The sequence below is a fragment of the Sabethes cyaneus genome, chromosome 3, assembly GCF_943734655.1.
Source record: "Sabethes cyaneus chromosome 3, idSabCyanKW18_F2, whole genome shotgun sequence".
Lineage (NCBI taxonomy): Eukaryota > Metazoa > Arthropoda > Insecta > Diptera > Culicidae > Sabethes > Sabethes cyaneus.
The window spans coordinates 138,149,939-138,174,061 of record NC_071355.1 but is presented as its reverse complement, the minus strand read 5'-3'; the positions used below and the strand labels follow the sequence as shown (position 1 = coordinate 138,174,061).

General features: G+C 40.6%; 1 protein-coding gene across 1 annotated transcript in view; it reads right to left on the bottom strand.

Annotated features, from left to right (window-relative positions):
- Nucleotides 1-23,687, bottom strand: part of LOC128744626 (arylalkylamine N-acetyltransferase 1) — a 96,414-nt gene extending 72,727 nt beyond the window's left edge. The window contains exon 1 of the mRNA XM_053841775.1: nucleotides 23,363-23,687. The gene's annotated coding sequence lies outside the window, so the exon portion shown is untranslated. The remainder of the gene's footprint in view (nucleotides 1-23,362) is intronic.
- Between the last annotated feature and the right edge of the window lie 436 nt (nucleotides 23,688-24,123).

Genomic DNA, 24,123 nt, shown 5'->3' with positions numbered 1-24,123 from the left:
CACTTGCCGCAACCGTGCGCTGGTCCAAGTTTTTTGCCTGGTCAATGAACTCCCGGAACAGTAACCCAGCTGGCCACGATGAGGGGTTTAAAGCGATGTCCCGCATTTCAGGATCGAGTCCGATTTTGAAGGACACAAACGACATAGTAGAAACATCTTTTCCTCTGGGAACTAAGCGAATTACATCACTAGGCTCAGCGACGTTCAGGCAGCGGGAAACGATCATTTTTACATCTGCGTTCGAAATCAGTGGATTCAATTTCGATAAATAGAGCCAAAATTTTTCAGTAGTGACGGATGCGACGGTAGCAACGGAAAGGTCAGTTAAATCAATAACCTTTGTGCCACAGTTAGTCGGCGCTACAATAGTTGGACGTGGCTGATCGTCGATGCGGCGACGTTTCATGGACCGTGCTGATCTGGATTCATGAACAACAGGAGTAGCATGGTTCAGCGAGGGGGTGACAGGAAAGTGCGAATCGGTTGATAATTTATCAATTTTTTTGCTTAGTATGTCGACAGCATTAGACAACAGTTTAACCTGTGCCGGCAGACTATCATGACTATCATCAACCGATGGTTGAGACTGGATGCTATTTAATTTATCCGCTATATATTCGCGAACACTCCGTCCACCCAACTCGTCTCTGCAAGGAGAGCAAACAAATAGGATTTTGCCCTGAGCAAGCACGTCTTTGTATCCACGACTGTTAAAGCCGCAGCACTGTTGGCTAATATGGTAGAATGCGTCGCACACACCACATCGAATTGGCTCAAGATCATTGATGGTTTGCTTGCATTCTCCACACACTTTTTTTTCCATGACTCTACGTTGCTCGTCGGATAACCAGTGCGCACACAATCTCACTCGGTGTATTGTAGTAAGCCGGCTAAAGCACAAAGCAATATCACTGTATCGAAATGGTACGAAGCAACAGATAGCAGCGCGGCAATAAATAATCGGCCAAAACAACGGCAGATAATGTTCAAGTTGCAGAAATTATTTCTTGCCAACTAAATTATCACTTCTATTTCCGATAAATTTTGTCAATAGCAAATAAAACGAACAGTTAACACAGTAAAACAAACAATAATTGCGGAACTATAACTTGCATGCGTACACGCTACAGAACAACTTGTTCGGTCACGGTCATTTAACTATTAAACATAACTCAGTTTTGGCACATGTGAGCTGACTTCGTTTAGACGCCAGTTAATAGATAAGAGAAATAAATTCGAAAAGAGTAAGATTGTTGAAATAATAAGCAAATACCTCAATCTTTAAAAGTTAGACACATTCACCTCACTGCAAGCTGGTACCGAAATTATAACCATTTTGACAGTATCTCACTGTGAAACGAGTTTTTTGGCCTCGATTGGAATAGTTTTCACAGCATAGATGATCCTGATATTTTAGTTAATGTTTTAAACTCTCGTCTTAACTATTTGCATGAGGTCAATCCCGGCGTAGCGGTTAGCATTCACGCCACTCACGCCGAGGTCCAGGGCTCGAATCCCAACCCCGCAGAAGTCACGAAAGTCACGCTGTTAAAGTGACTATAATCAAACAAAAAAAAAACTATTTGCATGATCGCTTTTTTCCGCTAAAATTGAGTAAGCCTAAAAAGAATCCTTGGTATACTGATGAAATAGAGAGGGCAATTCTAAATCGAGACCTTGCTTACAGAAATTGGAAGAATAACAGATCACCCGAAAATGAAATACATTTCAAGTTGCTTAGGAATAGGGTAATTTTTTTTATTAGAAAAGTTATAGAAAATTTTAACAAAAGGCATATCAATACTAATGTTTCAAGCGGTCAACTCTGGCGTAATATCAAAAACTTAGGATTAAGCAAAAAAACACAAACTAGTAACTGTTCAGATTTTACGGCTAGCGGAATTAATGAGTTTTTTACTTCAAATTATACTATAGATAAAGGACAACTTTCATATCGGCCAAATTCCAACGGGTTTCAATTTAGTACCGTAGAAGAGAACGAAATGATAAAAGCTATCTTTTCAGTTACATCCAATGCTGTAGGGTTGGACAATATTACGATTATTTTTGGTAAAATAATTTTACCACTGGTTTTACCTATGATTACTCACTTGTTTAATAAAATCTTTAGGACATCGAAATTTCCGCTTTTGTGGAAATCTATGAAGATTATTCCTAACAAAAAGAACCAAAAGCTAACAGAGCTAACCAACTTGCGGCCAATCAGCATTCTTAGTGCCGTTTCGAAAGTGTTTGAAAAACTTATTAAAGCTCAAATGTCGGATTTCATAGATGAAATGAATTTTCTGAACAAGTTTCAATCCGGGTTTCGGAAGAATCATAGTACTGGCTCGGCTTTGCTTAAAATTCACGATGATGTTGCTAAAACCATAGATAAAAACCTGATTTAATCCACCTAGTGGTGAAAGGAACCTTTGTTATACGGTCTTACTTACTATTTGAGATAGAAATCAGCACGCCTCCGGAACATAATTCATCTATTGGTTAACGTTGCGTAATGCGTTGCTTTACATAAAATTTTTGGAAATTGGATAAGTTTATAAAATTTGAACAAATATGCGCGGTTATAATTTTTGATAGATCTTTTTTTCATGAAATTGCTGAGTAAGTTTAAGTAAGTTGTTACTAATTTGAGTAAGTGCAAGTAAAAGATTAAGTTGTAAGAGGAAATATTATTCTTGAGCAAACACATTGCGTAGTAAAGGTCTAGTACAGTCGATATTTGTATAACGCGGCTAATTGGGACCGCGTTATAAGAAGCGCGTTATACAAGTACACGTAGCATATGGAAATTGAGTTAATTGGGGCTATACCTGAATTTTACAAAATTTCGAATCAACACGACCATGGTTCCTTTGGGAAAGATGTCAAGTATATATTTTTCCATCTTACAGATGCTTGGTGAGACAGAAAAAATCGCCTCTTGGTCTTTCAGAGCTTCCGGAACATCCGGTAAATTTTCATTTCTGTGAAGTCTTCTCATAGCTTCAAAATTCTTTTTAAAGTTCCTATGGCTTATTATTTGGCGTAATATAAGTAAAGTAAACAATACGTGCTATTCCAAAGCCAACATGCGATTCTCCGACAAATACGGAACATCCGTAAAAGTGGTCAACGAGCGAAATTGTTCTTTGAGTTCGGAATTATGTTTATCCAACCTCGAATTGAACAATTTGAAATGGGAATATAAATTCATCGCGTTGACGAAAGCAACAAAGTTTTCGTAGCCTGTTCGCTCTTACAAGAAGCCCCATTCTGAATTGTCCAGGAAAAGGTGAAAACAAAAGCAATAACACTTCTCTCTCACTTTTTCTCAGGCAAAATCCATAAAAATATTAGATACCGTCAACGCGGATTTCGGAATGGCCATGGCTAACTACGATGGTTAGATTTCTGTTAAAAATTTCCCAGAAATGCACAATACTTGGTGAAGAGTTTATACAAAAGTTGATATATTTGCTATTAGATTTGTAAGTATAGTAAATGTTACCGGAAGTTCAGTTTACTATACCACATCTATCAAATTACACTAGCAAAATTGGAAATTTCAACAAACTGGCGAAATAACCTCGTTTATTTGTCAGCGAACATTTTATAACAAACCTTTTTCAAATTGTAGCGCGGACTTCAACATGAATTTTCACTTATTGTTCACTTTGACGGCAAATCCTAATTTTCCAGTGAACGTTTTGGCGGCTATGTCGAGTCGTGTCGTGAGCGGCCTATTTAGTTGAGGATTGCTGATATTCCATTTCATTTTGATCTGTTACAAATTAAAAAAATTTGCATTTCCAGTGACCAATTTCAGGTAAGCTTTGAATTTTTTCCCGGTAAACCATCCAATGGCCAAATTGAGTCACAAATAGTCGAAATATACTTCTAGTGTAGTCAAATTACACTCGAAATATTCACGATATGTTCTGAATTTTTCGGAGGACCACCTTATGGCTTTCTAAGGTCGCTTATTTATTACTTTGTTTTTAATTCGTATCAATTACCCGACTTTAGTTACTTCAAAAATATTTTACCAATTTTAACCAACTTTACCAATAAGATAATTTCAACGGATATTCCGGAATCTCCAGCAGGCCAACCCGTAATTTTGTGGTTTCCGTATATCACTTAGAGAGTCAACTGTTATATGCCCTACAACTTCTTAAAAGACACCATGGTCATATCTGTTCAAAAACGCTCAAAATTCGAGTTTAGCCCCAATTAACTCAATATCCATATGCTACGTGTATTTGTTATACGCGGAAAACCGCGTTATAGAAATATCATGGTACCCGCGCTATAGAAATCCGCGTTCTACAAATCCGCGTTATAGAAATCTCTACTGTATATTGGTTTTTGAACTATGCATAATTCCGTATAATACCATTCTATTTGATTCACATCAATAATTCATAAACAGCCTAAGCATAACGGACATCACAGAAACGAAGCAAGCAGCATGTGAGGTGTACGGCAATTGGCCCCAACTGGAATTTTCTCTCGTTTCTACAGCTTCTTTAAATGTATCAGTCTGTTGCTAGTCGACTAAATCAAGGTTAAAATTAGGGTATTTTTTATAATTAAAGTTCTATAGTTCCTAAACAAGCAAACATAGAGGTATACTATGTTCTGCAAAGTTGTGTATTTCTACTATTTGTACAACCCTGTAACACTTAAAAAAGTCATACAACAATTACAAAAAGAGCTAAAATAGATAAACTAATTTTAATAAACAAATTCATCTTATATTTATTTAGTTATTTATTGGCCTGCATTTGAATAGCATTGGTGATGCTTATTGGTTACCTGGGAGGCTTTCATAGTTACGTAACTGCCAAAATGAATCATCTAAGGTTGAACTCCTCAGAAACTTGCAAAACTTCCTTGTTGAAACTTTCAGAAAAATTCTCTTTTAGGTCAACTAATAAAAAGCCGCTGACATGTATTTTTAATTTTGGCCTGTGTTCCGCAACGCTACGTTGCGAAAACGCAACGCTGGGCGTTAGGGGTATACCGTTTTTGCATACCTTCATTATTATGCATATAAATACTTTTTTACCGTTAAATCAAACTTGGGATTTTTATAATGTTTCCGGGACATTTTGAACAAGCGAAATATAAGATTTACATTCATTTGTTTACTTAAAAGCAACGACTTTAAATGAAACATCTGCAGCGAACGAACGAAAACAAACGTTCCCGTTGCAAATTTTGAATATCGTTTCTTCCTAGCGTTGCGTTTTCGCAACGCAAGACTTAGAACCTTTCTTAAAATTACAAAAGTTATCAAAATTATGAAACAAAGTGTTTTTTGGCAAGCAACCGATTCTTACTAACACTGATTCATTGGTCAGACGTAAATAGAGGTAAAATCAAGTTATATGAGCATTTTTCCTTAACTGTCTGAAAAATAGCAAAACCTGTTGTTTTGTCACAGCTGTAATTATGTTACATGTAACATCTGACCTTTGAGCAAAAACAGGTCGATTAGATTTTTTTCCAATCTTTCTTTGTTTCTCAAGGTTCAAGTTGATATCTTAAACAGAGCTTTCTCTAGAATCGAATGAAAGTGCGTTGCGTTTTCGCAACGCTGGGAGGAAATGGGTTAAGCAAAATTTAAATTCTACCATACGATAGAGCTTTTAATTTCAAGAAACTCTTCCAAAGTTTCGATAAACCTAAATCCAAGTTTTCCCAGTCAAAACTCTAGTGCGCACGTTTTTTTTTGGTTTGGAGCTATTGTGCGCGCGAGTAACCGTGTTACAAAAGTTGGCGCGAGTGTTCGAGGGTTAATATCTTTCAAGCGGCAAAACCAATTCTTCTGAAATTTTGCAGATATATTTGCAACATTAAAACCTCTTATTTGATGCCAAAATAATTTAAACTAGATGAATTATCTTAGATGAAATCGTTATCAATTATAGTAAATTTTTATGTGTTGTATACGATTGCTCATAACTTTCAAATTAAACGTCCAATCAAAAAACAAATCAATAGTGATCTATTAGACTATATTACCTTTCAAATTAGACTAACAGCACATAAATCGGTTTGGTCATCTCTGAGAAACAGGCGATAATTATTACCTTGTCAAAACAGGTTTTTTAAGCATATCTTTTAAACTAATTGTTTGTTTCCAATAAAACTTCTTGAAAAATATAGTGTTAACAAGAGCTTTTATTTGATACTAAGATCGTTGAAAACGGCTGTGAGGTTCTGGAGAACATCGTGTCACGTAATTTTCACATTTTTGCTTATAACTTTAAACGAAACGTCGAACCACGAAACAACTCAATAGTGATATACTAGGTAATAATACCTTCCAAACAAACAAGTAATAGCGAACAAATCGGTTCAATCATCTCCGGCGATAGAAAATGAAGCGCGCACACATACATACATACATACACACACACAGACATTGCTCAGTTCGTCGAGCTCTTTCGATTATATATATACTCTATACTATAACAAAGGTAAGAAAGTCTAGCAATATTGTTACTTATCGGTTTTAGCAAGGCTTTTGATCGTATTTCGCATTGCAAACTGTTGAATAACCTGATCTCGCAATATGGTTTTTCTCTTAGCGCGATCGATTTGCTTAATACATATCGCAGTGGCTGGAAACAAGCGGAATTCTATAATGAATGTATGTCATCTTTCTGCCATATTGATTCTGGTGTTCCGCAGGGATCAGTACTTGGTCCACTATTGTTTTCATTATTCATTAATAACCTGCCTAATGTTCTCGAGCACCGTTCTATACACAGATCATATCTTCAATATTACGCTGAGAAGTTATACATGAAATAATATTGATCATATTTCCGCTCTATTAATTGTTTGTTTTAACGAGAACTTTTGAGATCTTTTATTCATATCCAGTATTATGTGGGTCGCACAAGTGCGTGGAATGTGTCATTAGCGTACAGATGGTTTTCATTATATAGCGAAAAAACCCGATTTAATCCACCTAGTGGTGAAAGGAATCTTTGTTATATGGTCTTACTTGCTATTTGAGATAGAAACCGACACGTCTTCGGAGTATAATCCATCTATTGGTTAACGTTGCGTAGTGCGTTGGTTTACATAAAATGTTTGAAAATTGAATACGTTTACAAAATTTGAACAAAATATGACCACTTATAAATTTTGATAGATCCTTTTTTCATGAAATTGCTGAATAAGGATAAGTAAGTTGTTAATAATTTGAGTAAGTGCAAGTAAAAGTAGGTTGTAAGAGCAAATATTATTCTTTAACATATACATTGCGTAGTAAAGGTCTAGTTTATAGATTTTTGAACTATGCATAATTTCCTGTAATGCCTATTTGATTCACACCAATAAAGTTTTCTAGAATAAATTTCATCAATTTTTATTAACCTTCGGTTACTCACGCTGTTGTATTTTGTATAACATGTGTAGGTTTTTGAACGCCATATTGTTATAAAGTTACAAATCGTTGTGTAACTAAAGTATATTCTTCAATAAACTTGTTATGAGCAAAATGTCATAATTATTCAATGCATTAATACTTTAAATTGTAGGGAAAATTGATCAGCATAAACTGACATCACAGAAATGAAGCAATCAGCATATGAGGTGTACCAGAATTGGCCTGGAATTTTCTCTCGTTTCTTCATATGGAAAAATGGTGTCTGTATGCATCAAAACAATCAGCAATAATGTAAAATGTTTAAAATGTATCCGTTTGTTGGTAGTCGAGTAATTCGGGGTCAAAATTAGGGTACTTTTCATAATCAAAGTTCTACAGTTCCTAAACAAGCAAACATACTATATTCAGCAAAGTTGTGTATTTTTACTATTTGTGCAACTTTGTAATACATGAAAAAGTCATACAACTATTACGAAAAGAGCTAAAATAAAAAACTGATTTCACTAATTCATATACAATAAATAATATTTTTCTAGCTTCGCTGAAGAGATAGGGGGTTACTGTCTTCAGCAAAATTTCTTGTAATAATATACTCTAAAACTTTGCAGAATACATCAATGTGTTATATTGAAACTGAAGAAAAATAATTTTTTTATTCCACTTTTAGGGGGATAAATCAAAATTTAAATTGCACCAGACGATAGAACTTTCAATTTCAAGAAATTCTTCCAAAGGTTCCATAAACCTAAAACCAAGTTTTCCCAGTCAAAACTCTAGTGCGCATGTCTTTTTGGCTTTGGGCCATTGTGCGCGCGAATAACCCGTATTACAAAAGTTGGCGCGAGTGTTGGAGGGTTAATATCTTTTGATTGGCAAAACCAATTCTACTGAAATTTTGCAGATATATTTGCAGCATTACAATCTCTAATCTGATGTCAAAACAATTCAAACTAGATAAATCATCTTAGATGAAATGGTTATAAATTATTATAAATTTTAATGTGTTGTATTCAATTGCTCGTAACTTTCAAATTGAAAGTCCAATCAAAAAACAAATCAATAGTGATCTATTAGGCTATGTTACCTTTCAAATGAGACTAATAGCGCCTAAGTCGGTTTAGCCATCTCTAAGAAACAGGCGATAATTATTACCTTGTCAAAACAGGTTTTTTAGGATAACTTTTAAACTACTTGTTTGTTTTCAATAAAATTTACCCGAAAAATTTAGCGTTAACAAGAGCTTTCATTCGATACCAAGATCGTTGAAATCGGTCACTTGGTTCCGGAGAAAATCGTGTCACGTAATTTTCACGTTTTTACTTATAACTTTTAAACGAAATGTCGGACCTCGAACTAATTCAATAGTGATATACTAGGCAATAATACCTTTCAAACAAAAGTAATAGCGAACAAATCGGTTCAGCCATCTCCGAGAAACAGGCGATAGAAAAGTTGCGCCCCGCACATACATACACACATACACACACACACACACACACACACACACACACACACACACACACACACACACACACACACACACACACACACACACACACACACACACACACACACACACACACACACACACACACACACACACACACACACACACACACACACACACACACACACACACACACACACACACACACACACACACACACACACACACACACACACACACACACACACACACACTCATGCGAAGGCTGAGTGTAAACTCTCCGCCTGCAAATGACGGATCTCGGTAGAAGCATGTTCGATGAACCTGAAAATACCGAGAACCTGAGCAGAGGGTCCAAAGCCCCCAAAGGAGGATGGTTTTAATAGCTATTATCCATGGCTAAAAGTAAAAACATGAATGGATAAACCCCTAATCCAAGGTGTCATGCGACCCGTGCCGAGGGATGAATGGTGGGGGGGGTTCTATAAATACTCAGCCTCAAACGGAGCCTGTGGAGTACCAGAGCGCCCTCCACAGTAATCAGCCCTTACCGCATCATGAGGGGCTCTGATGTGGCGGACTTTTCTTTCCCCTCAACTCGTGGGATTCTTATGGAAGACAAAATCAAAAATATAACAAGTGTGGATACGGTGGAAAACCCGTTCGCTAGAGGAGGCATCCAGCGTTCTCCACCAAGGGTGGAGAAGGATGCAACTAGGAGCGCTAGTGTGGGTGGCAAAGGCAGCGGTATGCCTACCACGCCGGACACAGCGATGAACGGCCCAGCGCTTATCAGGGCGATGGAGAAAAATAGAGATGCTGTACCTAAAGTGGTAGCAGCGTCACAGCAGCTCGAGGTAATAATCGAGTTCACGTCAGGTCGCGGAAATTTCTCCAAGGACCTGAAGCAGAGCTTGCTCATGCTTCGGAGAACCTTGAATGCAGCGACCAAAACGCACAACGACCTCGTGGCCCGTGCAGGAGAGGCTAAGAAGGTGACCGTGAAGGCGTCGAAGGCAGTACAAACGGACGCTTGCCCGTTGACGGAGTGTCGTAACGCGGCCCAGGAGGCTACGGAAGGCGCTACCAGCAGCGGTAAGGCATCCGCTAAGCGCCCGAGACAGTCCCCGGGGGATAGCACCCCTGGCGGACCGAAAAAACGCCTGATCGGTAAAAGCCCTCAGGCTAGCGGGTTGGCAGAGCTAACCGATGAACCAGCGGGAAGCTCCAAGACAGGTGGCCCGTGGACCGAGGTTAGGGCCAAGAGAAAAGGCGGAGGAGGCTCCAGTAAAAAAACTGCTCCACCTAAACCGGCAAGAAAGCGAGCGAAGAAGGGCGACGCTCTTATCCTGAAAACCGACGGGTCGAAATACTCGGAGGTTCTGAAGGCCATGAGAGGAGACGCCCTACTCAAGGATCTGGACGCGGACGTACGGAGCATCCGCCGCTCACGCACGGGCGATATGATCCTCGAGTTAAAGAAGGACGCCACAAAGAAGAGTTCCGCATACAAGCCAATAGCGGAAGGAGTGCTCGGGGACGGAGTGAAGGTACGTGCTCTCACACCAGAAGTGACTCTCCAGCTTAAGAACCTGGACGAGATCACCGAAGTGCGTGAGGTCGTACAAGCTCTCAAAGAGCAAAGTGGAGTGGTGGTGGCAACCGAGGCGGTTCGCCTACGCAAGGGTCCGGCCGGGACCCAGGTAGCCACCATACGACTTCCGCTGATTGACGGAAACAAAGCCCTGAAAGCTGCTAGGCTAAAAGTGGGGTGGTCGGTATGCCCACTGAGCGTGTCCAAGCAGTCGGAAGCTTGCTTCCGGTGTTTCGAGCACGGACATAAAGCCTGGAACTGCAAGGGGCCAGATAGGAGCCAGTTGTGCAGGAGATGTGGCAGTGCGGGCCATAAAGCAAAGGACTGCGCGGAGCCTCCTAAGTGCCTGATCTGCACCGGTAAACGGGACGCAAAGCACGTAACGGGAGGTCCAAGGTGCCCGACCGGTGCGCCGGCGACTAAGCCACGTTCATAGTGCAAGTGACACAACTCAACCTGAACCACTGCAGCACAGCTCAGCAGCTGTTACACCAAGCAGTTTCTGAGTCAGCAATGGACATTGCCATAGTCTCGGATCCATATCGCGTCCCTGCCGGAAACGGCAACTGGGTCTCGGATAGGTCTGCGACGGCGGCTATATGGACAACAAGCAGGTTCCCGGTTCAGGAGGTTGTGTCAACTGCAGACGAGGGGTTTGCGGTTGCCAAAGTGGGTGGAGTGTTCTACTGCAGTTGTTATGCTCCGCCGAGTTGGTCTATCGAGCAGTTTACGCGGATGGTAGACCGAGTATCAGTTGTGCTGTCTGGTTTAAGGCCGGTGGTTGTGGCGGGCGACTTTAACGCTTGGACGGTAGAGTGGGGAAGTCGTCGCACGAACCATAGGGGTCGGATTCTGCTTGAAGCTCTGGCAAAGCTTAACGTAGATCTGGCCAACGTCGGCAACACAAGTACCTTCAGTAGGAACGGTGCGGAGTCTATCATCGACGTGACTTTCGGCAGTCCTGGTCTGATAGGAGACTGGCGGGTAGATAATGGCTACACTCACAGTGACCACCAGGCGGTCCGCTATGGTGTCGGTCAGATAACGAGGCGGCAGGCGGCGAGTAGGGCCAACACTCCAACCACCCGTGGATGGAAGACATCATACTTCGATCCCGAAGTATTTGTGGAAGCGATCCGGAGAGAGTGCGGTGATCGCGGTATGCCCGATCCGAACGCTGATCATTTGGTTGAGGTACTGTCGCGAGCATGTGACGCTACCATGCCTAGGAAAGGTCGTCCTAGGTATGGCAGGTCACCGGCTTACTGGTGGACAGATGAAATTGCGGAACTCCGCGGAGCGTGCTTTCGTGCGAGGAGAATTATGCAAAGAGCTCGTTCGGATGAAAGCAGGGCTGAATGTCGAGTAGCACTCGTTGCTGCACGCGCAGCGCTTAAGAGCGGGATAAAAGCTAGTAAACGAGACTGCTTTGAAAGGTTATGTGCTAGTGCCAATGCGAACCCGTGGGGTGATGCCTACAGAGTCGTAATGGCAAAGACCAAGGGTGTGATGGCGCCCGCTGAGCAATCGCCAGAGATGCTGGAGCGGATCATCGAGGGCCTCTTTCCGCGCCACGAGCCAAGGCCCTGGCCTCAGACCGCTGAGTCGTCCCACGGCCGACGTTCCAGTATCTCAGACCATAGCGTAGGATGGTCGGCCTCCCAGCCGAACATCCAAAGTAACGTGGGCGACGGCGGTTTGGAGGTCGGGGAGGAAGTGACGGTTACGAACGAGGAACTCATTGATATCGCTAAATCCCTAAAGGTGAGCAAGGCACCGGGGCCAGACGGTATCCCGAATATGGCCATTAAAGCGGCTATTTTGGAGGCTCCCGAATTATTCGGGGCAGTAATGAATAGATGCCTGGAAGCTGGCCACTTCCCGGACAGATGGAAGCGACAGAACCTGGTCCTATTGCCGAAGCCGGGAAAACCTCCGGGTGTCCCCTCGTCATATAGGCCGATCTGTCTACTCGATACTGCCGGCAAGGTGCTGGAGAGGGTTATCCTTAACAGACTCGTACAGTACACGGAGGGTACAAACGGTCTGTCAAGGAACCAATTCGGCTTCCGAAAAGGCAAATCTACGGTGGATGCCATCTTGTCTGTCACTAAGACAGCCGAGGTGGCAATCCAGCCCAAGAGGACAGGTATTCGTTATTGCGCAGTTGTCACGCTCGACGTGAGAAATGCGTTTAATAGCGCTAGCTGGGACTCCATAGCCAGCTCGCTTCGGAACGTCCAAGTGCCGGTGTCGCTGTACAGAATTCTGGAAAATTATTTCCAGAATCGTGTGCTATGCTACAACACGGAGGATGGTCAGAAATGCGTTCCAATCACCTCAGGGGTTCCGCAAGGTTCCATACTGGGCCCGGTGTTGTGGAACGTCATGTATGACGAGGTGTTGAAGCTAAAGTTTCCGGTAGGGGTGGCGATTGTCGGCTTTGCGGACGATATCACCTTGGAAGTCTACGGTGAATCTATCAGAGAGGTTGAGTTGACGGCTGCTCACTCTATAAGCATTGTTGAAGATTGGATGCGATCCAGGAAACTGGACCTAGCGCATCATAAAACGGAGGTTATCGTGGTTAACAACCGCAAGTCGGTGCAGCAAGCAAATATCAGTGTCGGGGACTGCACTATTTCGTCAACGCGGTTCTTAAAACTCCTTGGAGTCATGGTCGACGACAAGCTCAAGTTCGGGAGCCACGTCGACTATGCCTGCAAGAAGGCTTCCACAGCTATTTCGGCATTGTCTCGTATGATGTCTAATAGCTCTGCGGTATATGGCAGCAAGCGAAGGCTTTTAGCCAACGTGGTCCAGTCCATACTCAGGTATGGCGGGCCGGTGTGGTCATCGGCGTTAGGTACCAAAAGCTATCTAGCCAAGCTGGAAAGCACCTATCGTCTCATGTGCTTAAGAGTGGCGAGTGCGTACCGCACAGTTTCACATGACGCAATCTGCGTCTTAGCGGGTATGATGCCTATTGGTATCATCATCAGCGAGGAAGTAGAGTGCTTCAACCAACGTGGAACTAGAGGCATACGGAGTACCACAAGATCGGCCTCGATGATCACATGGCAGCGGGCATGGTCTGATTCCACAAAAGGCCGGTGGACACATAGACTTATCCCGGAACTATCCGGATGGGTCAACAGGCGTCATGGCGAAGTCAACTTCCACCTGACACAGATTCTGTCAGGGCATGGTTGTTTTAGACAGTATCTGCACAAATTTGGGCATGCGGAGTCCCCCGAGTGTCCTGAATGCGCGGACGTTGAGGAAACTGCAGAACATGCTTTCTTCATATGCCCTCGTTTCGAGGGCGTGAGAAGCAACATGATGGCAGTTAGCGGACAGGACACTACTCCGGATAACTTAGTCCAAAGGATGTGTTCTAGCTCGGACGTCTGGGGTGCGGTCAATGCGGCTGCTACCCAGATCGTACTTGAGCTACAAAATCGTTGGAAAGCCGATCAACGGCGAATAAACAGCCTAACTACCATAGTCCAGTAGTTATCTAAGAGCGTGCGTTAAGCACAATAGCCCCTCCCTGAAGTAATACCGATAAGGTGGTTCCAGGGGGGATTGAGGCTGGCGACTCGAGTAGGGTTTTAGTGGGTCTGGATCTCCACGATCTTCACGGGATACCAAACCCCACTCCCTGAGCTGTCTTTTCAGGTGTCTGATAGCAGATTTCCCTACTCGCTAAAAAAAAAAAAAAAAAAAAAAAAAAAAACACACACACACACACACACACACACACACACACACACACACACACACACACACAGACATTGCTCAGTTCGTCGAACCCTGTCGATTGGTATATGTGGCTCGGCCCTCCGGGCCTCGGATCAATTTCGTGTTTTTCGACCAATTCCTAAACCTTTGTTATAGTATAACAAAGGTAAAACAATTATGTAATCAACTTGGGGAAATAAATCAAAATCGACAAAAACAGGGCATCACGTTTAATTTTTTTGAGAAAAATGTTGTATAAACTAAAGAAGTAAAGTTATGCAAAACATCATTATACCATTCAATCCACAACCACAGTTTGATTCTCCCACATTCACACTTAAAATCCAAGGCACAGCGCAATGCTGGAAGAAAAGCAATGGCATAATAAAATAAGCTTGCAGGATGTTACTTCCGTTCAACGCTATCATCGTTTTGTCAAGCTTGTTAGGGATAAGTCAAACATGACGTCCTTGATTTAGAGAAATGCTATCGCACAGGCTCCGATATTTGTCTTAATATAACTTTTTTCCCGCAGCTAGATCGTGTTTCTCAAACATCCGTTTTAGGACGTATTTTTCGAACAGCTCACAATGCAAAATATATGTGGCTTCGTGAGTTCACATCTCAGTTTCGCCTAGTGACGACGGACGCCTCACAAACCGCCTTGCCGCTCTTGTTAGCTGCAGAGCGACAAACGACAACCGCCTGCCTGTAGTTTGGGGTGATGAAAAGACCTAGGACAAAAAAATTCGATATGGCTCGTTTACAATTTATTTTGCTTTAGCGGATTTTCCTTAATGACGATAACATCAAATTGTATTATTTTACAACTCACTGAATGAAGTTGTAGATTGTAATGTCAAATGTTATTGCGTATGTTAAAATTATGGGAACTTTATACAACATTATACAACGGAGGTAAAATAGTTCAATAGAATATATTATCGTTTTATAGATATCAAATATCATTGAGGATTGGCCTGTATTACCTGTTTAAGAAATAGTTTTATTAAAAGAATGAACATCCTTTAATAAAATTATTTCTTTCGAAAATTAAATTACAATCCTGGTTTAACAGATAGAGTTGTTTGCAAATAGTTTGTGAACTTTTACATACTAATAGCTCACTAACATTATAGTGTCTTTAAAGTATTAGAAAAAACTTGAAAACAATCCTCGCCTTGCTGTTACTCCCTAACTAGTACTTGCAGCAACAGCATTTTTCATTTCTAGTCCAGAATATGTACATCAACACAAATAAAATGTTTTCCAAAAGAAATAACTATATATTTATATACCGACAAGCTATGTCGTGGCTTCACAGCGTGTATTTGCGATCTTCTGAAAGGAAAGTTTTCCGCAATGGAGCAAACAGGACGATGGCGCTGTTCCCTGCAGCTTGCTAATGCTAGGTTAAGCGGGATAAGAGAAATGTATGTAGATACAATCTGTACAGCTGTCCTTCTGAAATCAGTTACACTAGATGAAAACAGCTTTTCTCAAAGCTCCCACCGGATTCCCCGTCTGATTCCTACGTACAAAATAAAAGGATTTGGGTTTAAACTTTACCTAGCCTTAGACAGATATATAAATGTAGCAAACGTACAACTTTGAAAATGAAGCTAATTAAATTGACAAATTAAATTTTTCAACTAGAATCAGTGAAACGCTGTAAACAGTGGCGTGATCGAAACGTTTCGTCGACAAGGTTCAACGTATTCGCCATTATTCAGTTTCTTTGTATTGTTAAAATGTAATTATTTCGTTCATCTTTTTTTCTGATTCTGTGTAAGGTTCAACAGTCTTCTTCTAATGTCTATCACCAAAACAAAAAATGTATTGTTCCATTACGTTGTTTAGTTTTTGAGTAGTAGAGAAAGATTCATAAAGTTTCAAAAACATGATATTTACGAGTTATTCAAATCAAAAGAATCACTCCTGTTCCGCAGAATTTCATCAATTTCATGATCACAAAGTCGGTTAAGCCATAGGCCAAGTGTGAGTAATTGTGGCACTCATCTGATGTAGATAGCTTTCTCAAAGCCAATTAAAGCAAAGTCCAGATGTTATACAGTTGGATTTCGAATTTGGCAACAAATGTGTGTCACCTATGTTGCCAAAATCGAAACCGTGCAAAAATCGAGACCCTTTTTTATATGAAAAAATTGAATGTAAATGTGTTAGAAATTGAGAAAATATTATTAATCAACGATTGCAATCATTTCATATTTGAAAAATCCGCTGAAAGCTATCCGTCCGTTGCAAGTAAGTTTTTCGCAACCTGTGGTAAGTCGTAGTCCTACGGCAATAAAAATATTATTGTTCGAAACATTCTATAACAGCAAACTTTTTTTAATGAACACACTGAGGGCATCATTTTTGCGTCATTTAAAGCATGTATGTGGAAACTGACTGATATTTAAGTATATTTTTGTAAAGGAAATATATTTTGTTGCCAAAAACGAATACTTTTGTTGGCCCAATCGAGGCATTAGACCAGTGTCGTACCTCGAGGCCAACTGGGAAGCCTACTGCCCAAGTATTGATGCAAAATATTATGTAACCATTCGCTTGAGATCCCCAATGCTATATTTGACACAACTTCACTCTTCTATTCTACATTACAATATATTATTGATTTTATCAATGATATCTGTAGTAAAAATCAGGGTAAGGCACAAAGTTCAGCATTACTATATTACTAAATAATTTTCACAACAATTCCTTTAAATCAGTTACGAGGCAAATCTGCCTCATTGTATGTCCAGGTTCACCAATTCAAACCGTATCGCATACTCGTTCGTGCTGGATGTGCTTGATTTTTGTTCCACCGCGTATTCGAGTACCGTTAAGATCGTTATTCAGCTTTTCACCAGCTATAATGGCGGACGGCATAGTCTGGGTTCGTAATATTTGAACAGCATTTTGACATTTCTGTATACATCGCACATTTTCTATTCGCAGGTTCTCACGGCAAAATTGAAGGCACATGTAGAAAAGAAATGTGCGATGTATACAGAAATGTCAAAAATGCTGTTCAAATATTACGAACACGTACGCCATTATGACTTATAAAAAGCTGGATTGTGGTGTGTCCTCTTTTATTTTATACGATTGTCTTATCAGTGAGCTATCAAAGTTTGATTGACTACGTCTACAACTGTGAACATTTATCAGGTGATGCATTCCGTATGAAATTTATCACCTGATTAACCTTTACGTCCCCGACATAAAAAATGAAGGTACTTTCAGTTACACTTTTGGTTCTATCTTCACTGATTTTCAATCGAATTTTATGCAACTAGTCTTAAAAGAACCACATTAGGCCTATAATGGAAAAATACGCTGCATAATTCTATGGTTCCATTTTCCCGGAGATATTCCAGATCGCGGTGGGATTTTTTTTTTTGACGTCATAAGTAACAGATGAAATAAAATTAGAAATCTGCTTAATTGACTGCGCAAAAGTTAACCATTTTATTTGTAGTCACAATAATGACTTTTACACTATCCTGTAGAGCGCTGGCTTACGCTTCACACTCCAGAACATCCGTTGTCGGTTCTACCGGAACTCAAAAGTGGTCATTTAGTATTCTCTTCAAAAACATGGCAAATGGGATATTAAATGATAGGATTTTTCAACACGAGCTCGTTAGTGGACATTTAGATGTATTTTGAGTCGATCTGGACATTCTGGAACATCCGGCATCGATTCTACCGAACCTCAAAAGTAGCTATTTGAAATTCTCTTCAAAAACATGACAAATGGGGTATCAATTCACAGGATTTTTCAACACGAGCTCTTTAGTGCATATTTGGATGTATTTTAAGTATATCTTGGCATTCCGGAACATGCGGTATCGGTTCTACCGAACCTCAAAAGAGCCAAAAGTGTAACTGAAAGTACCTTCATTTTTGATTTCGGGGACGTAAAGGTTAAGAGCAGCATTCCAAATATCGCACGGCTGAGTTAGCTCCTTATCAAGATATCGTCGTTTCTGATATAGTGCAACGCAGTCACACAACAAATTTCGAAGCTGTAATCGCTTGATTACAAAAGCGATAGTTAGCTTCATTAAGTTTACTGATGAGTCTCAACTGATACTTACAAGAACAATGTCCTGTTTTCAAACCGGTGTATGTGCTCAAGTTGGATTTTCAGATGTTTAGTAGTTTTAGTGTTTGAAGAGCATTTGGATTTATAAAACATTTTTAATGCCGGACATTCGAGGTTATATTCCAATTAGACTATGCCTGTAGTTTTTCCCAATTCCTAAGTTTCATTTTGAGGGCACAGGAAGTCCAAAAAGGTTCGGGTCCTATGAACTGCATGAATGACCCTTTCTTTGCTAATTGATCAGTAGTTTCGTTACCTTTGACTCCGCAACGGCCAGGAACCCAGTAGAGGTTGACCATATTACGACAGGAAAGTTTTTCCACCAGTTTTATGCATTCCCACAAACTTACACGTACATTTGTAAGAACGTCTCAGACCAGTTGCAGAAGGAACGCAAAACTTTGAATACCTTTTTCTCAAAACTCAAAAGACTGAGAAAAAAATTTCAAAAACGGGTGAACCTCAAATTTTAATACGAGTTTTCTAAATTTTCAACACTTTTTGTTTTATGAACAATTTAAGAGCGAAATTGATACCAAAAATCTTTTTTTTGGGTTTGAGAAACCGCTGTTTTGTCAAAAATAATTCTTCCGTAGTCACCCGACTTTTGCCACGTGTACGATGGAAATATCTCCAAGTAGTGCCTGCAGCTCGTGATTTATACACCTACACCACTCTCCGTTATCTGTTTGTATTTTGCCGAAAATGATCCGCAACACATTTCGTTCAACTATGGCAAGTGCACGTATGTCTTCCGTAATCAAAGTTACTGTCTCAAGTCCGTCGAAGACTACCGGTCTGATTGGCGCTTTGAACTTCATCAGCTTTGTGCGGCGACGTATGCTCCTTGACCGAAGCGTCTTGTGGAGGGAATAGCAGACTCGACTTCTAACCTGAATGCGTCGTTGAATCATCTTACTCGTATTATTGTCGGCGGTGACCAGAGATCCCAAATATACAAACTGTCCATGGGAGGCACATATTGTTTTCCCTGGAGCCTCTTTTTATTTGGTTTTCGACGCGTTTATTTGTAGCCCAATCGTCTGTAGCGTACCGTAGTACACGGTTTTATCTACCTCCGTTGCACAAATATGAAAGAGGGTCCGGAATTCGCTTAGCATGAATAAAACAGTTGTGCTACACTATGCAACTATATTTATCGATCCATTCTATATAATAAAAGTTCACGGGTATAATAATTTTCTTGCCTTTTATTCTATACTAAACATGTCACTATCCACACGAGTCAGCAAAAGTGACCAAATCAAACGATCGATCGCACAAGAAGAAAAAGCTACCGGTTGCAGTTCTACCGTAGCGTCGTGAAATATCAACGTTGTAACGTTGTGGACCTGTTGTACTAGATCAGTGCTCACATCGTTATATTATTATGAAAGTCGGTTCACCTCCTAGTCTCCGTTTTTAGTCTGGTATAGATTGTCTCCGCCGTCCCAAGGTTTCTAGCAATGATGTCGAGGTCGTCTTTGAAGGATAGGAAATGACTACTCTTGCTAAAAATCGTTCTTCTTGTTTCGATATCCGCTCGCCGGAACACATCTTTAAAGGCGATATTGAATAACATACAAGACAATCCTTCCCCTTGCTGCGACTCTCTGCGCGATTCGAAGGGATTCGAGAGTGCCCCCGAAACACGCATGTAGCACATTACTCACTCCAAGGTAGCTTTGATCAGCCACATCAGTTTGTCCGGTGAACCGTTCTCGTGCATTATCTGCCATAGCTGTTCCTGCTTGATTGTATCGTATGCTGCCCTGAAATCCACGAAAACATGATGCGTTGGCACGTTGTACTCCCAAAATTGCTGGAGCATTTGTCGGAGAGTGAAAATTTGATCCGTTGGGCACGGGCCCCCATAAACCACGCCTAGTATTGCCCTACTCATTCTTTTGCTATTAGGGATAGACGACGAACAAAATCTGGGAGCGCGCCGTGTAAGCGGCGTTGACAATGGGGCAAACCACACCTTCCACCCACTCCCCCGGTAATTTCTCCTCCACCCAAATCTTTGAAATTATCCAGTAAAGTGCCATTGCTATTTTTGTAAAGTTCTGCCGGTAGTCGAACTTCAGCTGACCGATATCTCGCCGAATTTCTTCAAGACTGGCAGCCGACCGTTTTTAAGCATTCCTAGGTTATCTTCAGTTTCGTCTCCTTCTGTTATTCCGCCATTGACGCGCGCATTGAAGAACTGCTTCGGTGTGTAACCTTTACGAAATTTATTTACTTGCTCGTAGAACAAACGCGTCTAGCTCTTCACACCGAAATAGTCTAGCTCTTCACAATGTCTGTTCTCATTCTGGTACTTTTTCCTCCTCAGGACCGTGGTTAACTCGTAGTATCCGTATCCTACTTCATGCATCTTTGAAGGTCGAAGCACGTAGCTCCATAGAGGAAACTAGACCGCACATGTACTGCTACTAGATAACGGTCCGGATCGATATTCGCACTCTGCAGTAAGGATACCTCTGTGATGCTCGAGAAAAACCGGCCATCGATGAAAATATAACCGATTTGGCTCAATGTTCGTTGGTGGATTTCTTTGCGGGAAAAGAAGGTGCTTCTGAACACCAGGCCTCGGGAAGTTGCAAAATTGATGCATCGTTGGCCGTTATCGTTCTACAGCAGTTATTTCGAAAGCTATTTTTACAAATAAATATGTTAAAATGCATACATATCGAAAGTTACCATAACAAATATAAAAATTTTACTTAAATCAGTTAAAAGGTTTTCTCTAAATAATTCTGTTAAGCTACGGAGCATTATTGCTGCCGGAAAAAAGCCCTGTTGGTTGATTTTGTATTTTAAAACTATAAATCGATCGAATCTTCGGTCGGACACATATCTTGCGAAATCAGCGATATGCGAAAACGCATATTATTCAAAAGAAACCCGTAAGCAACGACTTGAGTATTGAATTCTCTCCTCTATATCAATGGCCTTCTCGCTTTTTTTAATAGATAGCAAAGAATGCTGGTCAATTTCGACATATCCAAAACCTCATGTTCCAAGTATAGACTTAATATAAACATACCACTTCGACACATTAGTAACTTAGTTATGGAGTCATATACTTTTGGTTATGTGATTGAACGTCTGATTTTGTGTCAAAAAAATGTTATTTACGGAAAATATTGACTAATATTGACTGCTCTAAATGCAACAAAGTACCGTGATTGGTTCCGTTGTTACAAAGACAGTGATTTCGATGTAACGATGTTGATGCTAAATTGGAGATATTCAATAAGCAATCACTCCGTGTCAAAAGGAAAAGAGTATGCTTCAGCATTAGGAGCCAATTCGTATTGGCAGAGTCGCGAAGTTAAGTTATTCTACAACATGACAACGCGCGGCCTCACGTTGCCAAACCGGAAATGCAAACAATTAAATGAGAAATCGCCACCGGATTATAATAATTACTTGTTTCGTTCGATGGCACATGGTCTGGCTGATCAGCTTGTATGAAAAAATCGAAACATGTCTTGATTCGTGAATAACCTCAAAAGATGAAGACTTTCACCGAACTCTGCCAGAAAATGGCATCTCGCGATGGGTAATATTTTAAGGAGTTCATTTGTAACCATTTCTTCACAATAAAAAACATTTTAACAAACATATAAAAGACTTATATAAAAGACTTTTAAGAAGATAAGCAATGTTTGAGGTTTCAAAAATTAGGCCCACAATACCTGAAAATGTAACTGGTATTTTAAAAGAACTGGATTTTCTCTCGAAAATGCAAATTAGCTAAACTTTGCTTTGGAATTTCTATAGAACTACTTAAATTCTGTGCATCAAAAAAAGCCTTGGGCTTAAACGTCTTTCTAAGACCCTTTTTAACGACAGACTTCACAGTCGGCTATTAGAGTGCAGAACAGTTACGGGGCTAGTACAATAATCTTACTTACTCTATCTGGCAGCACCGTCCACCCGAGATTACGACAACCGCCCGAGATTACGACAACCCGAACATACGACGACTAGCTTGTTAGATCTGCATCGTACCTCGAAACTAACTGGGCAGTTCTGTGTATCATTCGTTGCAATTTCCTCGGTCTTCTCCAAGACCATCCAAGATCGAAAAGCGATGATCAGTCGCTGTCTTCTCAAAAGACAAAGTCTTTAAGGGCTTCAAGAAGATTTGATCAGAAAAAATCGACCTTTTCCTTTTCCGGTGCTACATAGGCCGTTTGGCGCTTTCGCTATGCATTGAATACACGAGGCAAGCGAAACCTCCTCGCAATAGAGAAACTTCTCAGCGAATCACGAAGTGTTTGCCATAAAGAGCTTAAAGTGCAGTGTCCATTGAAGTCTCAAATTGAAATGCCTCATTCCTTTCAGCTTTTCGTTGATGAAATTCGTTTCATCAATTCGGGAAAAACAATTACAGGAAAAATGGGAATAGTTCAGTGCCATTTTATATAGCTTTTGAATTTAGTGATATATTAGGTACCTAGATATTATACTATGTGTTTACCAAAGTCTAGAAATAAGCTCATTTGATTTTTCTCAACACCGATTAAACAAATTTTAATGCTCTTGATGCCACTTGAAGACTTATGAGGGCGACAAAAAAAACAGTTGTGAAATGTGGTTTAACAGAAAAAAGTATTTCAATCCAGCATCATAAATAAAAATGTATAGTTTACCTGGACGCTGTATTTTATCCGTTCAAGTATAACAATACAATTTCAAGCCATTCATGGAATCCATATCATTATAAGTGTATATTCGAGTGATTTTGAACGGCAGCGTAACAGCTGATAAGATTACTCCCATTACTATGGGTAGAGATTATTTTGAACGAGCTTACACTGTTTATGTAATTGCATACATACTATAACTTAAACTCGTGCTGTCGCCAAACCACAAATGGAAAAAATGTGAATTGCGGTTACTCGCAGTTGAGAACATGTGCAACACTTTTAGCAAGCTTAACTTGTAATTAGTGGTATTAATAATGAAACTGAAACAGCAATATGCAACTAAATAAAAGCAGATGCTCCATGTAAAATCTAATCAATGACCTACCGTTTACGCTCTAGCGTGGTTTGTTAATCCGCCGATGACTGAATTATCTGGTAAGCTAACCATTCAAAACACCAGGCGCCTCCACTTGAGACAACACAATCTGAAATCACCGCTAGTCTTTACCGAATGTGAAAGATAATTGGATTGCAGAATATTTTTAAATTCTGTTCACAATTCACACTGCCACTTTTTTCGCCAACTTGCTAGTGGAACCGTCCCTAATTCTCTGTGTGAGGTAGATATGATATTTTCCTTAGCACTACCCTTCGAAATGTACGCATGAAACGAAACACGCTGCACACATCCTTTGGTCGAAAACTTCGACACTTCAAACCTATGGGCTGCACGTTCACATTGGAAGACAGTCAGCAAACTACTGACATCGCATTCCTCGTCAGTCGGGAAAGTAAGTCCGACAAGTGATGTAGCTTCTTTCGTTGGCAATGAAAAAACTGTGCGAGAAAATTCTGCTATCTTCCTTATCACTTATCACTTTGTATACAGTTTTGTTTCCTCTCTCACACCTGAGCAACCACCTACAACAAGACAGAAATCTCAATGCCAGTGCCATAGGTGAGGGCGACGGCAGATTGACTCTTTTACCATAATTCGTACACACCGAAAACGGATAAATTCGTATATAAAAACTCGCGGTTACCACAGCAAACACGCTGACAAACAACCGCCACTCTCGTTAGTAAGAACCAAACCCCAATTGCGTTTTCCTACCTTCACCCTCGCTTTGCCAGAAAGGAAGAAAA